This window comes from Hemiscyllium ocellatum, unplaced genomic scaffold (assembly GCF_020745735.1).
Source record: "Hemiscyllium ocellatum isolate sHemOce1 unplaced genomic scaffold, sHemOce1.pat.X.cur. scaffold_2238_pat_ctg1, whole genome shotgun sequence".
Lineage (NCBI taxonomy): Eukaryota > Metazoa > Chordata > Chondrichthyes > Orectolobiformes > Hemiscylliidae > Hemiscyllium > Hemiscyllium ocellatum.
In genome coordinates this window covers 63,791-80,928 of record NW_026868017.1, presented here as the reverse complement: position 1 = coordinate 80,928, position 17,138 = coordinate 63,791, and the positions used below count along the sequence as shown (strand labels likewise).

The window sequence follows — 17,138 nt, the reverse complement described above, 5'->3', positions numbered from 1 at the left end:
TACACCACGGAACCAGCAGGGGGCCTGCTTTAGGCCAGGCCTAGAGCTGTCCTGCTTCACACTTGCAGCACGCCTCTCAGAATCTGGTCTCTTGCTGCCTGCGGCGTGGCAGGAATATTGGGTGGTACAGGGTAGAGCAAAAGTAGCTCGCGCGCTTGACGCCGGGGAGTGTCGCAAACCAGCCCACATCCATCATGGGTGCAAGAATTTGCGAAAACCGGCAGTTTTGTCAAAGACGATCGTCTGCTGCCAGCGAAAAAGGCTCCACCGAGATTTGAACTCGGATCGCTGGATTCAGAGTCCAGAGTGCTCACCATTACACATGGACCCTTGATGGCAGAGCCGCCGAATCACTGCTCAAGGATGTTTGCCTCCTTCGTCAAGCGTGGAAACAGCAACGAAAGGATCACGACGGCAACTGTGGATCTGCTGATCCAGCAGCTCGTGCACTCGGTCTTGCTCAAGTGCAAACACGCTGTCACGGCCTGCTGCCCTGTAAGGCGGTGTGGCCCGCCTCCGAAATCCACTTTGCCGAAGTTTTCGGAAGCAGCTCGGGCCGTGCCAGATCTGCCAACCTGTCCACGAAACCTAGTTTCTCAGCGGGAGCGGGGCTGCTGTTGGCCATGAGCAACTCTGAGCCGGGCTACTGCTCGCTAATCTCTCTCACTGGCAAACTTTCAGCTGCTGGACAATCGCCTTTCCGGCATTTCACTTTGGCTTCCGCTTTCGCACCTCACAGTTTACCTTCCTGCTCAGTACAGGTCGGACAAGTCGGCATCTGCACTACAGCTGCCTATTCGAACAGCGCCGCTGCTGTTTGTCTCCTGATCGGCGGCCCATGGCTGTGACGGCGCTGCGCTGAGCAATGCTTTTAAGCAAAGTGAGATCTCAGACGGATCGTGTTCAAGAGCACGTGTCCCTGGCTCTCCGGGAGTCTGTATTGTATGCACTGTTTTTTATGTCGCTGGACTGTCTTGTGTGTGCAAATGTCGTTGTTACCGTTTTGTAGTGATTGAAACTGGGATTTGAGGTTCCTGATTTCCTGAAAACTGGTTGAATGGTAAGGCTTGGGGCCTGGCTTTGCTGCTCCTCTCCCCTCGTAAAATTGCTGTTTCTCTATGTCCAGCTGTTACTGTGAATTGTTTGGGAAAGTGTGAATCGTTGAATCAAATTCAAGAAAAGAGACCTCTCCAGCATGCGCCTCGTTCCAATTGCTGTCACACCTTTCACCAGCTGTCTGGGGAACGCAGAGAGGAGCTCCAAAAACAACACCGCTTGACGGCAGCTTGTCTCTCAATGCTGTGTCCTTCGAAGAAAACACATCCGTGGTTCAGGAGAGAGCAAAAGCAGGCACCAGTGACGAGCTTAAGACTCCACCTCGGCATCGGGATCATTCTGCGCTCGCCGTTCTGGCAGAAATGTGACGAGATCTGACTCAAAGGTGCGAAAAGGGCGGCTCTTACAATTGGCCCGTAGGCAGATTTCACTCGCACGTCCAATTTAAACAAGGGACGGGACGAAACGAGTCGAGTCGAGGTTCCGCCGAGATTCGAACTCGGTCGCTGGATTCAAAGTCCAGAGTGCTAACCGTTACACCACGGAACCAGCAGGGCGGCCTGCTTTAGGCCAGGCCTGAGCTGTCCTGCATTCACACTTGCAGCAACGCTCTCAGAATCTGGTCTCTTGCTGCTGCGCCCGTGGCAGGGAATACTTGGGTGGTACAGGGTAGAGCAAAAGTAGCTCGCGCGCTTGACGCCGGGGAGTGTCGCAAACCAGCCCACATCCATCATGGGTGCAAGAATTTGCGGAACCGGCAGTTTTGTCAAAGACGATCGCTCACGCTGCCAGCGAAAAGGCTCCACCGAGATTTGAACTCGGATCGCTGGATTCAGAGTCCAGAGTGCTCACCATTACACCATGGAACCCCTAGATGGCAGCGCCGCCGAATCACTGCTCAAGGATGTTTGCCTCCTTCGTCAAGCGTGTGGAAACAGCAACGACAAGGATCACGACGGCAACTGTGGATCTGCTGATCCAGCAGCTCGTGCACTCGGTCTTGCTCAAGTGCAACCACGCTGTCACGGCCTGCTGCCCTGTAAGGCCGGTGGCCCGCGCCTCCGAAATCCACTTTGCCGAAGTTTTCGGAAGCAGCTCGGGCCGTGCCAGATCTGCCAACCTGTCCACGAAACCTAGTTTCTCAGCGGGAGCGGGGGGCTGCTGTTGGCCATGAGCAACTCTGAGCCGGGCTACTGCTCGCTAATCTCTCTCACTGGCAAACTTTCAAGCTGCTGGACAATCGCCTTTCCGGCATTTCACTTTGGCTTCCGCTTTCGCACCTCACAGTTTACCTTCCTGCTCAGTACAGCTGTCGGACAAGTCGCGCATCTGCACTACAGCTGCCTATTCGAACAGCGCCGCTGCTGTTTGTCTCCCTGATCGGCGGCCATGGCTGTGACGGCGCTGCGCTGAGCAATGCTTTTAAGCAAAGTGAGATCTCAGACGGATCGTGTTCAAGAGCACGTGTCCCTGGCTCTCCGGGAGTCTGTATTGTATGCACTGTTTTTTATGTCGCTGGACTGTCTTGTGTGTGCAAATGTCGTTGTTACCGTTTTGTAGTGATTGAAACTGGGATTTGAGGTTCCTGATTTCCCTGAAAACTGGTTGAATGGTAAGGCTTGGGGCCTGGCTTTGCTGCTCTCTCCCTCGTAAAATTGCTGTTTCTCTATGTCCAGCTGTTACTGTGAATTGTTTGGGAAAGTGTGAATCGTTGAATCAAATTCAAGAAAAGAGCACCTCTCCAGCATGCGCCTCGTTCCAATTGCTGTCACCTTTTCACCAGCTGTCTGGGGAACGCAGAGAGGAGCTCCAAAAACAACACCGCTTGACGGCAGCTTGTCTCTCAATGCTGTGTCCTTCGAAGAAAAACATCCGTGGTTCAGGAGAGAGCAAAAGCAGGCACCAGTGACGAGCTTAAGACTCCACCTCGGCATCGGGATCATTCTGCGCTCGCCGTTCTGGCAGAAATGTGACGAGATCTGACTCAAAGGTGCGAAAAGGGCGGCTCTTACAATTGGCCCGTAGGCAGATTTCACTCGCACGTCCCAATTTAAACAAGGGACGGGACGAAACGAGTCGAGGTTCCGCCGAGATTCGAACTCGGATCGCTGGATTCAAAGTCCAGAGTGCTAACCGTTACACCACGGAACCAGCAGGGCGGCCTGCTTTAGGCCAGGCCTGAGCTGTCCTGCATTCACACTTGCAGCAACGCTCTCAGAATCTGGTCTCTTGCTGCTGCGCCCGTGGCAGGGAATACTTGGGTGGTACAGGGTAGAGCAAAAGTAGCTCGCGCGCTTGACGCCGGGGAGTGTCGCAAACCAGCCCACATCCATCATGGGTGCAAGAATTTGCGAAACGGCAGTTTTGTCAAAGACGATCGCTCACGCTGCCAGCGAAAAGGCTCCACCGAGATTTGAACTCGGATCGCTGGATTCAGAGTCCAGAGTGCTCACCATTACACCATGGAACCCCTAGATGGCAGCGCCGCCGAATCACTGCTCAAGGATGTTTGCCTCCTTCGTCAAGCGTGGAAACAGCAACGACAAGGATCACGACGGCAACTGTGGATCTGCTGATCCAGCAGCTCGTGCACTCGGTCTTGCTCAAGTGCAACCACGCTGTCACGGCCTGCTGCCCTGTAAGGCCGGTGGCCCGCGCCTCCGAAATCCACTTTGCCGAAGTTTTCGGAAGCAGCTCGGGCCGTGCCAGATCTGCCAACCTGTCCACGAAACCTAGTTTCTCAGCGGGAGCGGGGCTGCTGTTGGCCATGAGCAACTCTGAGCCGGGCTACTGCTCGCTAATCTCTCTCACTGGCAAACTTTCAAGCTGCTGGACAATCGCCTTTCCGGCATTTCACTTTGGCTTCCGCTTTCGCACCTCACAGTTTACCTTCCTGCTCAGTACAGCTGTCGGACAAGTCGCGCATCTGCACTACAGCTGCCTATTCGAACAGCGCCGCTGCTGTTTGTCTCCCTGATCGGCGGCCATGGCTGTGACGGCGCTGCGCTGAGCAATGCTTTTAAGCAAAGTGAGATCTCAGACGGATCGTGTTCAAGAGCACGTGTCCCTGGCTCTCCGGGAGTCTGTATTGTATGCACTGTTTTTTATGTCGCTGGACTGTCTTGTGTGTGCAAATGTCGTTGTTACCGTTTTGTAGTGATTGAAACTGGGATTTGAGGTTCCTGATTTCCCTGAAAACTGGTTGAATGGTAAGGCTTGGGGCCTGGCTTTGCTGCTCCTCTCCCTCGTAAAATTGCTGTTTCTCTATGTCCAGCTGTTACTGTGAATTGTTTGGGAAAGTGTGAATCGTTGAATCAAATTCAAGAAAAGAGCACCTCTCCAGCATGCGCCTCGTTCCAATTGCTGTCACCTTTTCACCAGCTGTCTGGGGAACGCAGAGAGGAGCTCCAAAAACAACACCGCTTGACGGCAGCTTGTCTCTCAATGCTGTGTCCTTCGAAGAAGAAAACACATCCGTGGTTCAGGAGAGAGCAAAAGCAGGCACCAGTGACGAGCTTAAGACTCCACCTCGGCATCGGGATCATTCTGCGCTCGCCGTTCTGGCAGAAATGTGACGAGATCTGACTCAAAGGTGCGAAAAGGGCGGCTCTTACAATTGGCCCGTAGGCAGATTTCACTCGCACGTCCCAATTTAAACAAGGGACGGGACGAAACGAGTCGAGGTTCCGCGAGATTCGAACTCGGTCGCTGGATTCAAAGTCCAGAGTGCTAACCGTTACACCACGGAAACAGCAGGGCGGCCTGCTTTAGGCCAGGCCTGAGCTGTCCTGCATTCACACTTGCAGCAACGCTCTTCAGAATCTGGTCTCTTGCTGCTGCGCCCGTGGCAGGGAATATTGGGTGGTACAGGGTAGAGCAAAAGTAGCTCGCGCGCTTGACGCCGGGGAGTGTCGCAAACCAGCCCACATCCATCATGGGTGCAAGAATTTGCGAAACCGGCAGTTTTGTCAAAGACGATCGCTCACGCTGCCAGCGAAAAAGGCTCACCGAGATTTGAACTCGGATCGCTGGATTCAGAGTCCAGAGTGCTCACCATTACACATGGAACCCCTAGATGGCAGCGCCGCCGAATCACTGCTCAAGGATGTTTGCCTCCTTCGTCAAGCGTGGAAACAGCAACGACAAGGATCACGACGGCAACTGTGGATCTGCTGATCCAGCAGCTCGTGCACTCGGTCTTGCTCAAGTGCAACCACGCTGTCACGGCCTGCTGCCCTGTAAGGCCGGTGGCCCGCGCCTCCGAAATCCACTTTGCCGAAGTTTTCGGAAGCAGCTCGGGCCGTGCCAGATCTGCCAACCTGTCCACGAAACCTAGTTTCTCAGCGGGAGCGGGGCTGCTGTTGGCCATGAGCAACTCTGAGCCGGGCTACTGCTCGCTAATCTCTCTCACTGGCAAACTTTCAAGCTGCTGGACAATCGCCTTTCCGGCATTTCACTTTGGCTTCCGCTTTCGCACCTCACAGTTTACCTTCCTGCTCAGTACAGCTGTCGGACAAGTCGCGCATCTGCACTACAGCTGCCTATTCGAACAGCGCCGCTGCTGTTTGTCTCCCTGATCGGCGGCCATGGCTGTGACGGCGCTGCGCTGAGCAATGCTTTTAAGCAAAGTGAGATCTCAGACGGATCGTGTTCAAGAGCACGTGTCCCTGGCTCTCGGGAGTCTGTATTGTATGCACTGTTTTTTATGTCGCTGGACTGTCTTGTGTGTGCAAATGTCGTTGTTACCGTTTTGTAGTGATTGAAACTGGGATTTGAGGTTCCTGATTTCCCTGAAAACTGGTTGAATGGTAAGGCTTGGGGCCTGGCTTTGCTGCTCCTCTCCCCTCGTAAAATTGCTGTTTCTCTATGTCCAGCTGTTACTGTGAATTGTTTGGGAAAGTGTGAATCGTTGAATCAAATTCAAGAAAAGAGCACCTCTCCAGCATGCGCCTCGTTCCAATTGCTGTCACCTTTTCACCAGCTGTCGGGGAACGCAGAGAGGAGCTCCAAAAACAACACCGCTTGACGGCAGCTTGTCTCTCAATGCTGTGTCCTTCGAAGAAAACACATCCGTGGTTCAGGAGAGAGCAAAAGCAGGCACCAGTGACGAGCTTAAGACTCCACCTCGGCATCGGGATCATTCTGCGCTCGCCGTTCTGGCAGAAATGTGACGAGATCTGACTCAAAGGTGCGAAAGGGCGGCTCTTACAATTGGCCCGTAGGCAGATTTCACTCGCACGTCCCAATTTAAACAAGGGACGGGACGAAACGAGTCGAGGTTCCGCCGAGATTCGAACTCGGGTCGCTGGATTCAAAGTCCAGAGTGCTAACCGTTACACCACGGAACCAGCAGGGCGGCCTGCTTTAGGCCAGGCCTGAGCTGTCCTGCATTCACACTTGCAGCAACGCTCTCAGAATCTGGTCTCTTGCTGCTGCGCCCGTGGCAGGGAATACTTGGGTGGTACAGGGTAGAGCAAAAGTAGCTCGCGCGCTTGACGCCGGGGAGTGTCGCAAACCAGCCCACATCCATCATGGGTGCAAGAATTTGCGAAACCGGCAGTTTTGTCAAAGACGATCGCTCACGCTGCCAGCGAAAAGGCTCCACCGAGATTTGAACTCGGATCGCTGGATTCAGAGTCCAGAGTGCTCACCATTACACATGGAACCCCTAGATGGCAGCGCCGCCGAATCACTGCTCAAGGATGTTTGCCTCCTTCGTCAAGCGTGGAAACAGCAACGACAAGGATCACGACGGCAACTGTGGATCTGCTGATCCAGCAGCTCGTGCACTCGGTCTTGCTCAAGTGCAACCACGCTGTCACGGCCTGCTGCCCTGTATGGCCGGTGGCCCGCGCCTCCGAAATCCACTTTGCCGAAGTTTTCGGAAGCAGCTCGGGCCGTGCCAGATCTGCCAACCTGTCCACGAAACCTAGTTTCTCAGCGGGAGCGGGGCTGCTGTTGGCCATGAGCAACTCTGAGCCGGGCTACTGCTCGCTAATCTCTCTCACTGGCAAACTTTCAAGCTGCTGGACAATCGCCTTTCCGGCATTTCACTTTGGCTTCCGCTTTCGCACCTCACAGTTTACCTTCCTGCTCAGTACAGCTGTCGGACAAGTCGCGCATCTGCACTACAGCTGCCTATTCGAACAGCGCCGCTGCTGTTTGTCTCCCTGATCGGCGGCCATGGCTGTGACGGCGCTGCGCTGAGCAATGCTTTTAAGCAAAGTGAGATCTCAGACGGATCGTGTTCAAGAGCACGTGTCCCTGGCTCTCCGGGAGTCTGTATTGTATGCACTGTTTTTTATGTCGCTGGACTGTCTTGTGTGTGCAAATGTCGTTGTTACCGTTTTGTAGTGATTGAAACTGGGATTTGAGGTTCCTGATTTCCCTGAAAACTGGTTTGAATGGTAAGGCTTGGGGCCTGGCTTTGCTGCTCCTCTCCCTCGTAAAATTGCTGTTTCTCTATGTCCAGCTGTTACTGTGAATTGTTTGGGAAAGTGTGAATCGTGAATCAAATTCAAGAAAAGAGCACCTCTCCAGCATGCGCCTCGTTCCAATTGCTGTCACCTTTTCACCAGCTGTCTGGGGAACGCAGAGAGGAGCTCCAAAAACAACACCGCTTGACGGCAGCTTGTCTCTCAATGCTGTGTCCTTCGAAGAAAACACATCCGTGGTTCAGGAGAGAGCAAAAGCAGGCACCAGTGACGAGCTTAAGACTCCACCTCGGCATCGGGATCATTCTGCGCTCGCCGTTCTGGCAGAAATGTGACGAGATCTGACTCAAAGGTGCGAAAAGGGCGGCTCTTACAATTGGCCCGTAGGCAGATTTCACTCGCACGTCCCAATTTAAACAAGGGACGGGACGAAACGAGTCGAGGTTCCGCCGAGATTCGAACTCGGGTCGCTGGATTCAAAGTCCAGAGTGCTAACCGTTACACCACGGAACCAGCAGGGCGGCCTGCTTTAGGCCAGGCCTGAGCTGTCCTGCATTCACACTTGCAGCAACGCTCTCAGAATCTGGTCTCTTGCTGCTGCGCCCGTGGCAGGGAATACTTGGGTGGTACAGGGTAGAGCAAAAGTAGCTCGCGCGCTTGACGCCGGGGAGTGTCGCAAACCAGCCCACATCCATCATGGGTGCAAGAATTTGCGAAACCGGCAGTTTTGTCAAAGACGATCGCTCACGCTGCCTGCGAAAAAGGCTCCACCGAGATTTGAACTCGGATCGCTGGATTCAGAGTCCAGAGTGCTCACCATTACACCATGGAACCCCTAGATGGCAGCGCCGCCGAATCACTGCTCAAGGATGTTTGCCTCCTTCGTCAAGCGTGGAAACAGCAACGACAAGGATCACGACGGCAACTGTGGATCTGCTGATCCAGCAGCTCGTGCACTCGGTCTTGCTCAAGTGCAACCACGCTGTCACGGCCTGCTGCCCTGTAAGGCCGGTGGCCCGCGCCTCCGAAATCCACTTTGCCGAAGTTTTCGGAAGCGAAGCAGCTCGGGCCGTGCCAGATCTGCCAACCTGTCCACGAAACCTAGTTTCTCAGCGGGAGCGGGGCTGCTGTTGGCCATGAGCAACTCTGAGCCGGGCTACTGCTCGCTAATCTCTCTCACTGGCAAACTTTCAAGCTGCTGGACAATCGCCTTTCCGGCATTTCACTTTGGCTTCCGCTTTCGCACCTCACAGTTTACCTTCCTGCTCAGTACAGCTGTCGGACAAGTCGCGCATCTGCACTACAGCTGCCTATTCGAACAGCGCCGCTGCTGTTTGTCTCCTGATCGGCGGCCATGGCTGTGACGGCGCTGCGCTGAGCAATGCTTTTAAGCAAAGTGAGATCTCAGACGGATCGTGTTCAAGAGCACGTGTCCCTGGCTCTCCGGGAGTCTGTATTGTATGCACTGTTTTTTATGTCGCTGGACTGTCTTGTGTGTGCAAATGTCGTTGTTACCGTTTTGTAGTGATTGAAACTGGGATTTGAGGTTCCTGATTTCCCTGAAAACTGGTTGAATGGTAAGGCTTGGGGCCTGGCTTTGCTGCTCCTCTCCCTCGTAAAATTGCTGTTTCTCTATGTCCAGCTGTTACTGTGAATTGTTTGGGAAAGTGTGAATCGTTGAATCAAATTCAAGAAAAGAGCACCTCTCCAGCATGCGCCTCGTTCCAATTGCTGTCACCTTTTCACCAGCTGTCTGGGGAACGCAGAGAGGAGCTCCAAAAACAACACCGCTTGACGGCAGCTTGTCTCTCAATGCTGTGTCCTTCGAAGAAACACATCCGTGGTTCAGGAGAGAGCAAAAGCAGGCACCAGTGACGAGCTTAAGACTCCACCTCGGCATCGGGATCATTCTGCGCTCGCCGTTCTGGCAGAAATGTGACGAGATCTGACTCAAAGGTGCGAAAAGGGCGGCTCTTACAATTGGCCCGTAGGCAGATTTCACTCGCACGTCCCAATTTAAACAAGGGACGGGACGAAACGAGTCGAGGTTCCGCCGAGATTCGAACTCGGATCGCTGGATCAAAGTCCAGAGTGCTAACCGTTACACCACGGACCAGCAGGGCGGCCTGCTTTAGGCCAGGCCTGAGCTGTCCTGCATTCACACTTGCAGCAACGCTCTCAGAATCTGGTCTCTTGCTGCTGCGCCCGTGGCAGGGAATACTTGGGTGGTACAGGGTAGAGCAAAAGTAGCTCGCGCGCTTGACGCCGGGGAGTGTCGCAAACCAGCCCACATCCATCATGGGTGCAAGAATTTGCGAAACCGGCAGTTTTGTCAAAGACGATCGCTCACGCTGCCAGCGAAAAGGCTCCACCGAGATTTGAACTCGGATCGCTGGATTCAGAGTCCAGAGTGCTCACCATTACACCATGGAACCCCTAGATGGCAGCGCCGCCGAATCACTGCTCAAGGATGTTTGCCTCCTTCGTCAAGCGTGGTGGAAACAGCAACGACAAGGATCACGACGGCAACTGTGGATCTGCTGATCCAGCAGCTCGTGCACTCGGTCTTGCTCAAGTGCAACCACGCTGTCACGGCCTGCTGCCCTGTAAGCCGGTGGCCCGCGCCTCCGAAATCCACTTTGCCGAAGTTTTCGGAAGCAGCTCGGGCCGTGCCAGATCTGCCAACCTGTCCACGAAACCTAGTTTCTCAGCGGGAGCGGGGCTGCTGTTGGCCATGAGCAACTCTGAGCCGGGCTACTGCTCGCTAATCTCTCTCACTGGCAAACTTTCAAGCTGCTGGACAATCGCCTTTCCGGCATTTCACTTTGGCTTCCGCTTTCGCACCTCACAGTTTACCTTCCTGCTCAGTACAGCGTGTCGGACAAGTCGCGCATCTGCACTACAGCTGCCTATTCGAACAGCGCCGCTGCTGTTTGTCTCCCTGATCGGCGGCCATGGCTGTGACGGCGCTGCGCTGAGCAATGCTTTTAAGCAAAGTGAGATCTCAGACGGATCGTGTTCAAGAGCACGTGTCCCTGGCTCTCCGGGAGTCTGTATTGTATGCACTGTTTTTTATGTCGCTGGACTGTCTTGTGTGTGCAAATGTCGTTGTTACCGTTTTGTAGTGATTGAAACTGGGATTTGAGGTTCCTGATTTCCCTGAAAACTGGTTGAATGGTAAGGCTTGGGGCCTGGCTTTGCTGCTCCTCTCCCTCGTAAAATTGCTGTTTCTCTATGTCCAGCTGTTACTGTGAATTGTTTGGGAAAGTGTGAATCGTTGAATCAAATTCAAGAAAAGAGCACCTCTCCAGCATGCGCCTCGTTCCAATTGCTGTCACCTTTTCACCAGCTGTCTGGGGAACGCAGCAGAGAGGAGCTCCAAAAACAACACCGCTTGACGGCAGCTTGTCTCTCAATGCTGTGTCCTTCGAAAGAAAACACATCCGTGGTTCAGGAGAGAGCAAAAGCAGGCACCAGTGACGAGCTTAAGACTCCACCTCGGCATCGGGATCATTCTGCGCTCGCCGTTCTGGCAGAAATGTGACGAGATCTGACTCAAAGGTGCGAAAAGGGCGGCTCTTACAATTGGCCCGTAGGCAGATTTCACTCGCACGTCCCAATTTAAACAAGGGACGGGACGAAACGAGTCGAGGTTCCGCCGAGATTCGAACTCGGATCGCTGGATTCAAAGTCCAGAGTGCTAACCGTTACACCACGGAACCAGCAGGGCGGCCTGCTTTAGGCCAGGCCTGAGCTGTCCTGCATTCACACTTGCAGCAACGCTCTCAGAATCTGGTCTCTTGCTGCTGCGCCCGTGGCAGGGAATACTTGGGTGGTACAGGGTAGAGCAAAAGTAGCTCGCGCGCTTGACGCCGGGGAGTGTCGCAAACCAGCCCACATCCATCATGGGTGCAAGAATTTGCGAAACCGGCAGTTTTGTCAAAGACGATCGCTCACGCTGCCAGCGAAAAGGCTCCACCGAGATTTGAACTCGGATCGCTGGATTCAGAGTCCAGAGTGCTCACCATTACACCATGGAACCCCTAGATGGCAGCGCCGCCGAATCACTGCTCAAGGATGTTTGCCTCCTTCGTCAAGCGTGGAAACAGCAACGACAAGGATCACGACGGCAACTGTGGATCTGCTGATCCAGCAGCTCGTGCACTCGGTCTTGCTCAAGTGCAACCACGCTGTCACGGCCTGCTGCCCTGTAAGGCCGGTGGCCCGCGCCTCCGAAATCCACTTTGCCGAAGTTTTCGGAAGCAGCTCGGGCCGTGCCAGATCTGCCAACCTGTCCACGAAACCTAGTTTCTCAGCGGGAGCGGGGCTGCTGTTGGCCATGAGCAACTCTGAGCCGGGCTACTGCTCGCTAATCTCTCTCACTGGCAAACTTTCAAGCTGCTGGACAATCGCCTTTCCGGCATTTCACTTTGGCTTCCGCTTTCGCACCTCACAGTTTACCTTCCTGCTCAGTACAGCTGTCGGACAAGTCGCGCATCTGCACTACAGCTGCCTATTCGAACAGCGCCGCTGCTGTTTGTCTCCCTGATCGGCGGCCATGGCTGTGACGGCGCTGCGCTGAGCAATGCTTTTAAGCAAAGTGAGATCTCAGACGGATCGTGTTCAAGAGCACGTGTCCCTGGCTCTCCGGGAGTCTGTATTGTATGCACTGTTTTTTATGTCGCTGGACTGTCTTGTGTGTGCAAATGTCGTTGTTACCGTTTTGTAGTGATTGAAACTGGGATTTGAGGTTCCTGATTTCCCTGAAAACTGGTTGAATGGTAAGGCTTGGGGCCTGGCTTTGCTGCTCCTCTCCCTCGTAAAATTGCTGTTTCTCTATGTCCAGCTGTTACTGTGAATTGTTTGGGAAAGTGTGAATCGTTGAATCAAATTCAAGAAAAGAGCACCTCTCCAGCATGCGCCTCGTTCCAATTGCTGTCACCTTTTCACCAGCTGTCTGGGGAACGCAGAGAGGAGCTCCAAAAACAACACCGCTTGACGGCAGCTTGTCTCTCAATGCTGTGTCCTTCGAAGAAAACACATCCGTGGTTCAGGAGAGAGCAAAAGCAGGCACCAGTGACGAGCTTAAGACTCCACCTCGGCATCGGGATCATTCTGCGCTCGCCGTTCTGGCAGAAATGTGACGAGATCTGACTCAAAGGTGCGAAAAGGGCGGCTCTTACAATTGGCCCGTAGGCAGATTTCACTCGCACGTCCCAATTTAAACAAGGGACGGGACGAAACGAGTCGAGGTTCCGCCGAGATTCGAACTCGGGTCGCTGGATTCAAAGTCCAGAGTGCTAACCGTTACACCACGGAACCAGCAGGGCGGCCTGCTTTAGGCCAGGCCTGAGCTGTCCTGCATTCACACTTGCAGCAACGCTCTCAGAATCTGGTCTCTTGCTGCTGCGCCCGTGGCAGGGAATACTTGGGTGGTACAGGGTAGAGCAAAAGTAGCTCGCGCGCTTGACGCCGGGGAGTGTCGCAAACCAGCCCACATCCATCATGGGTGCAAGAATTTGCGAAACCGGCAGTTTTGTCAAAGACGATCGCTCACGCTGCCAGCGAAAAGGCTCCACCGAGATTTGAACTCGGATCGCTGGATTCAGAGTCCAGAGTGCTCACCATTACACCATGGAACCCCTAGATGGCAGCGCCGCCGAATCACTGCTCAAGGATGTTTGCCTCCTTCGTCAAGCGTGGAAACAGCAACGACAAGGATCACGACGGCAACTGTGGATCTGCTGATCCAGCAGCTCGTGCACTCGGTCTTGCTCAAGTGCAACCACGCTGTCACGGCCTGCTGCCCTGTAAGGCCGGTGGCCCGCGCCTCCGAAATCCACTTTGCCGAAGTTTTCGGAAGCAGCTCGGGCCGTGCCAGATCTGCCAACCTGTCCACGAAACCTAGTTTCTCAGCGGGAGCGGGGCTGCTGTTGGCCATGAGCAACTCTGAGCCGGGCTACTGCTCGCTAATCTCTCTCACTGGCAAACTTTCAAGCTGCTGGACAATCGCCTTTCCGGCATTTCACTTTGGCTTCCGCTTTCGCACCTCACAGTTTACCTTCCTGCTCAGTACAGCTGTCGGACAAGTCGCGCATCTGCACTACAGCTGCCTATTCGAACAGCGCCGCTGCTGTTTGTCTCCCTGATCGGCGGCCATGGCTGTGACGGCGCTGCGCTGAGCAATGCTTTTAAGCAAAGTGAGATCTCAGACGGATCGTGTTCAAGAGCACGTGTCCCTGGCTCTCCGGGAGTCTGTATTGTATGCACTGTTTTTTATGTCGCTGGACTGTCTTGTGTGTGCAAATGTCGTTGTTACCGTTTTGTAGTGATTGAAACTGGGATTTGAGGTTCCTGATTTCCCTGAAAACTGGTTGAATGGTAAGGCTTGGGGCCTGGCTTTGCTGCTCCTCTCCCTCGTAAAATTGCTGTTTCTCTATGTCCAGCTGTTACTGTGAATTGTTTGGGAAAGTGTGAATCGTTGAATCAAATTCAAGAAAAGAGCACCTCTCCAGCATGCGCCTCGTTCCAATTGCTGTCACCTTTTCACCAGCTGTCTGGGGAACGCAGAGAGGAGCTCCAAAAACAACACCGCTTGACGGCAGCTTGTCTCTCAATGCTGTGTCCTTCGAAGAAAACACATCCGTGGTTCAGGAGAGAGCAAAAGCAGGCACCAGTGACGAGCTTAAGACTCCACCTCGGCATCGGGATCATTCTGCGCTCGCCGTTCTGGCAGAAATGTGACGAGATCTGACTCAAAGGTGCGAAAAGGGCGGCTCTTACAATTGGCCCGTAGGCAGATTTCACTCGCACGTCCCAATTTAAACAAGGGACGGGACGAAACGAGTCGAGGTTCCGCCGAGATTCGAACTCGGGTCGCTGGATTCAAAGTCCAGAGTGCTAACCGTTACACCACGGAACCAGCAGGGCGGCCTGCTTTAGGCCAGGCCTGAGCTGTCCTGCATTCACACTTGCAGCAACGCTCTCAGAATCTGGTCTCTTGCTGCTGCGCCCGTGGCAGGGAATACTTGGGTGGTACAGGGTAGAGCAAAAGTAGCTCGCGCGCTTGACGCCGGGGAGTGTCGCAAACCAGCCCACATCCATCATGGGTGCAAGAATTTGCGAAACCGGCAGTTTTGTCAAAGACGATCGCTCACGCTGCCAGCGAAAAGGCTCCACCGAGATTTGAACTCGGATCGCTGGATTCAGAGTCCAGAGTGCTCACCATTACACCATGGAACCCCTAGATGGCAGCGCCGCCGAATCACTGCTCAAGGATGTTTGCCTCCTTCGTCAAGCGTGGAAACAGCAACGACAAGGATCACGACGGCAACTGTGGATCTGCTGATCCAGCAGCTCGTGCACTCGGTCTTGCTCAAGTGCAACCACGCTGTCACGGCCTGCTGCCCTGTAAGGCCGGTGGCCCGCGCCTCCGAAATCCACTTTGCCGAAGTTTTCGGAAGCAGCTCGGGCCGTGCCAGATCTGCCAACCTGTCCACGAAACCTAGTTTCTCAGCGGGAGCGGGGCTGCTGTTGGCCATGAGCAACTCTGAGCCGGGCTACTGCTCGCTAATCTCTCTCACTGGCAAACTTTCAAGCTGCTGGACAATCGCCTTTCCGGCATTTCACTTTGGCTTCCGCTTTCGCACCTCACAGTTTACCTTCCTGCTCAGTACAGCTGTCGGACAAGTCGCGCATCTGCACTACAGCTGCCTATTCGAACAGCGCCGCTGCTGTTTGTCTCCCTGATCGGCGGCCATGGCTGTGACGGCGCTGCGCTGAGCAATGCTTTTAAGCAAAGTGAGATCTCAGACGGATCGTGTTCAAGAGCACGTGTCCCTGGCTCTCCGGGAGTCTGTATTGTATGCACTGTTTTTTATGTCGCTGGACTGTCTTGTGTGTGCAAATGTCGTTGTTACCGTTTTGTAGTGATTGAAACTGGGATTTGAGGTTCCTGATTTCCCTGAAAACTGGTTGAATGGTAAGGCTTGGGGCCTGGCTTTGCTGCTCCTCTCCCTCGTAAAATTGCTGTTTCTCTATGTCCAGCTGTTACTGTGAATTGTTTGGGAAAGTGTGAATCGTTGAATCAAATTCAAGAAAAGAGCACCTCTCCAGCATGCGCCTCGTTCCAATTGCTGTCACCTTTTCACCAGCTGTCTGGGGAACGCAGAGAGGAGCTCCAAAAACAACACCGCTTGACGGCAGCTTGTCTCTCAATGCTGTGTCCTTCGAAGAAAACACATCCGTGGTTCAGGAGAGAGCAAAAGCAGGCACCAGTGACGAGCTTAAGACTCCACCTCGGCATCGGGATCATTCTGCGCTCGCCGTTCTGGCAGAAATGTGACGAGATCTGACTCAAAGGTGCGAAAAGGGCGGCTCTTACAATTGGCCCGTAGGCAGATTTCACTCGCACGTCCCAATTTAAACAAGGGACGGGACGAAACGAGTCGAGGTTCCGCCGAGATTCGAACTCGGTCGCTGGATTCAAAGTCCAGAGTGCTAACCGTTACACCACGGAACCAGCAGGGCGGCCTGCTTTAGGCCAGGCCTGAGCTGTCCTGCATTCACACTTGCAGCAACGCTCTCAGAATCTGGTCTCTTGCTGCTGCGCCCGTGGCAGGGAATACTTGGGTGGTACAGGGTAGAGCAAAAGTAGCTCGCGCGCTTGACGCCGGGGAGTGTCGCAAACCAGCCCACATCCATCATGGGTGCAAGAATTTGCGAAACCGGCAGTTTTGTCAAAGACGATCGCTCACGCTGCCAGCGAAAAGGCTCCACCGAGATTTGAACTCGGATCGCTGGATTCAGAGTCCAGAGTGCTCACCATTACACCATGGAACCCCTAGATGGCAGCGCCGCCGAATCACTGCTCAAGGATGTTTGCCTCCTTCGTCAAGCGTGGAAACAGCAACGACAAGGATCACGACGGCAACTGTGGATCTGCTGATCCAGCAGCTCGTGCACTCGGTCTTGCTCAAGTGCAACCACGCTGTCACGGCCTGCTGCCCTGTAAGGCCGGTGGCCCGCGCCTCCGAAATCCACTTTGCCGAAGTTTTCGGAAGCAGCTCGGGCCGTGCCAGATCTGCCAACCTGTCCACGAAACCTAGTTTCTCAGCGGGAGCGGGGCTGCTGTTGGCCATGAGCAACTCTGAGCCGGGCTACTGCTCGCTAATCTCTCTCACTGGCAAACTTTCAAGCTGCTGGACAATCGCCTTTCCGGCATTTCACTTTGGCTTCCGCTTTCGCACCTCACAGTTTACCTTCCTGCTCAGTACAGCTGTCGGACAAGTCGCGCATCTGCACTACAGCTGCCTATTCGAACAGCGCCGCTGCTGTTTGTCTCCCTGATCGGCGGCCATGGCTGTGACGGCGCTGCGCTGAGCAATGCTTTTAAGCAAAGTGAGATCTCAGACGGATCGTGTTCAAGAGCACGTGTCCCTGGCTCTCCGGGAGTCTGTATTGTATGCACTGTTTTTTATGTCGCTGGACTGTCTTGTGTGTGCAAATGTCGTTGTTACCGTTTTGTAGTGATTGAAACTGGGATTTGAGGTTCCTGATTTCCCTGAAAACTGGTTGAATGGTAAGGCTTGGGGCCTGGCTTTGCTGCTCCTCTCCCTCGTAAAATTGCTGTTTCTCTATGTCCAGCTG

General features: G+C 54.1%; 16 non-coding genes across 16 annotated transcripts; all 16 read right to left on the bottom strand.

Annotated features, from left to right (window-relative positions):
• Positions 1-1,534: 1,534 nt before the first annotated feature.
• On the bottom strand, positions 1,535-1,605 carry trnaq-uug (transfer RNA glutamine (anticodon UUG)). The gene has a single exon. It is a non-coding gene; the product is annotated as a tRNA-Gln (tRNA).
• A 248-nt stretch (positions 1,606-1,853) lies between these two features.
• trnaq-cug (transfer RNA glutamine (anticodon CUG)) lies at positions 1,854-1,925 on the bottom strand. The gene has a single exon. It is a non-coding gene; the product is annotated as a tRNA-Gln (tRNA).
• A 1,210-nt stretch (positions 1,926-3,135) lies between these two features.
• Positions 3,136-3,207, bottom strand: trnaq-uug (transfer RNA glutamine (anticodon UUG)). Its single transcript has one exon. It is a non-coding gene; the product is annotated as a tRNA-Gln (tRNA).
• Positions 3,208-3,454: 247 nt separating this feature from the next.
• trnaq-cug (transfer RNA glutamine (anticodon CUG)) lies at positions 3,455-3,526 on the bottom strand. The gene has a single exon. It is a non-coding gene; the product is annotated as a tRNA-Gln (tRNA).
• A 2,806-nt stretch (positions 3,527-6,332) lies between these two features.
• trnaq-uug (transfer RNA glutamine (anticodon UUG)) lies at positions 6,333-6,404 on the bottom strand. Its single transcript has one exon. It is a non-coding gene; the product is annotated as a tRNA-Gln (tRNA).
• Positions 6,405-7,931: 1,527 nt separating this feature from the next.
• On the bottom strand, positions 7,932-8,003 carry trnaq-uug (transfer RNA glutamine (anticodon UUG)). Its single transcript has one exon. It is a non-coding gene; the product is annotated as a tRNA-Gln (tRNA).
• A 249-nt stretch (positions 8,004-8,252) lies between these two features.
• trnaq-cug (transfer RNA glutamine (anticodon CUG)) lies at positions 8,253-8,324 on the bottom strand. Its single transcript has one exon. It is a non-coding gene; the product is annotated as a tRNA-Gln (tRNA).
• Positions 8,325-9,853: 1,529 nt separating this feature from the next.
• On the bottom strand, positions 9,854-9,925 carry trnaq-cug (transfer RNA glutamine (anticodon CUG)). Its single transcript has one exon. It is a non-coding gene; the product is annotated as a tRNA-Gln (tRNA).
• Positions 9,926-11,140: 1,215 nt separating this feature from the next.
• trnaq-uug (transfer RNA glutamine (anticodon UUG)) lies at positions 11,141-11,212 on the bottom strand. The gene has a single exon. It is a non-coding gene; the product is annotated as a tRNA-Gln (tRNA).
• Positions 11,213-11,460: 248 nt separating this feature from the next.
• On the bottom strand, positions 11,461-11,532 carry trnaq-cug (transfer RNA glutamine (anticodon CUG)). The gene has a single exon. It is a non-coding gene; the product is annotated as a tRNA-Gln (tRNA).
• Positions 11,533-12,740: 1,208 nt separating this feature from the next.
• Positions 12,741-12,812, bottom strand: trnaq-uug (transfer RNA glutamine (anticodon UUG)). The gene has a single exon. It is a non-coding gene; the product is annotated as a tRNA-Gln (tRNA).
• Positions 12,813-13,060: 248 nt separating this feature from the next.
• On the bottom strand, positions 13,061-13,132 carry trnaq-cug (transfer RNA glutamine (anticodon CUG)). The gene has a single exon. It is a non-coding gene; the product is annotated as a tRNA-Gln (tRNA).
• A 1,208-nt stretch (positions 13,133-14,340) lies between these two features.
• On the bottom strand, positions 14,341-14,412 carry trnaq-uug (transfer RNA glutamine (anticodon UUG)). Its single transcript has one exon. It is a non-coding gene; the product is annotated as a tRNA-Gln (tRNA).
• Positions 14,413-14,660: 248 nt separating this feature from the next.
• On the bottom strand, positions 14,661-14,732 carry trnaq-cug (transfer RNA glutamine (anticodon CUG)). Its single transcript has one exon. It is a non-coding gene; the product is annotated as a tRNA-Gln (tRNA).
• Positions 14,733-15,940: 1,208 nt separating this feature from the next.
• Positions 15,941-16,011, bottom strand: trnaq-uug (transfer RNA glutamine (anticodon UUG)). Its single transcript has one exon. It is a non-coding gene; the product is annotated as a tRNA-Gln (tRNA).
• Positions 16,012-16,259: 248 nt separating this feature from the next.
• Positions 16,260-16,331, bottom strand: trnaq-cug (transfer RNA glutamine (anticodon CUG)). Its single transcript has one exon. It is a non-coding gene; the product is annotated as a tRNA-Gln (tRNA).
• Between the last annotated feature and the right edge of the window lie 807 nt (positions 16,332-17,138).